Genomic DNA, 1,360 nt, shown 5'->3' on the forward strand with positions numbered 1-1,360 from the left:
AACGCCACCGGCCGGTCCCCACCCTCTGGCCAGCTCCCTGGGCCACAGACGCCCACCGGCCAGCTCCCCGGGCCCTATGCCCACCCTCTGGCCAGCTCCCCGGGCCACAAACGCCCACCGGCCGGTCCCCAGGCCCTATGCCCACCCTCTGGCCAGCTCCCTGGGCCACAGACGCCCACCGGCCAGCTCCCCAGGCCCTATGCCCACTGGCCGGTCCCCGGGCCCTATGCCCACCCTCAGGCCAGCTCCCCGGGCCCTATGCCCACCCTCCGGCCGGCCCCAGCGCTGCGAGCCGGTCCCTGCCAGCACAGCCCCCTGCGCTGGCAGCCTGGGACGGCAGAGGGAGCGGGGCCACCGCGGCCAGCCCAGGGGAGCGGAGAGGTCACCACCGACAGTCGCCACCTTCGTGTGTGTCCCCTCGGGGCGTGGCGCTATGTAGAAAAGTGACACATCGCCTGGGTGTCCCAAGACATCACTTCTGGCATTTCCCGAGGTCACTGCCCGTGGGCATCTCTTCAGCACCCTTCCTTTATTTTTTTAAAGATTTATTCATGCACACAAGAGCTGGGGTGCAGGCCAGAGGTGCGGGGGTGAGAGGACTCCCCCAGAGCGCGGGGAGCAGAACGGGCAGATCCCCTGAAACCCAGAGGGAGGCCCCGGCGCCCCTTCTGGACGGCGAGAGGCTTGATTGAGCTCACAGCGTCAGCCTTTGCCGTGTCTTTCTTGAGGTGACCCTGGCTATAGCACTCTACGCGATTTAGAGGTACCTCGCACCTCCTCAGAGGTGGGGCACCACCCAGGCCCACTCCCAGGGCCCCTCACGGCTGAGTGTGCACAGTGGCCTCGTCCTTGGTCACAGCTGCCGGCGGTGGGGCCGCTGGGAGTAGGGGGAAGCCCGTGCTTCACACTCCCCGACCCCGGCTGCCGCCCTGGCCTCTGGGAGGGGCTGAACGGACGGAGGCGCCCCCAAACCGCTGCAGGAGCGCCCGCAGAGGCCGGCGCAGGGGGGGAGCCGGCTGTCCCTCAGGCTGCACCCCGTCGTGCCGTGCAGTGGACATTTTGCCTCTCACAACAGAGAGCTGTGAATGCTCCGAAATGCCCTCTCTTGTCCTCGTTTTTTTTTAAAAGATTTATTTGTGCACACAGAACTGGGGTACAGGCCAGAGATGCGGACGGTGAGAGGCTTCCCCAGAGACAGAGCGGGGGGCAGAACAGGCAGATGGACGAAGTCCACTGCTGAGGGGAGCAGCGGGCGGTCAGGAGAGGTCTGCCGCGCCCTGGGGTCACCTCCAGGGCAGGCGGGGATCGAACTCATGCGGAAGCGGCTTTAGCTTCTCAGTGCTGCTCTCTGACCTGCTGC

This window comes from Condylura cristata, unplaced genomic scaffold (genome assembly GCF_000260355.1).
Source record: "Condylura cristata isolate star-nosed mole 26May11 unplaced genomic scaffold, ConCri1.0 scaffold00014, whole genome shotgun sequence".
NCBI classification, from domain to species: Eukaryota; Metazoa; Chordata; class Mammalia; order Eulipotyphla; family Talpidae; genus Condylura; species Condylura cristata.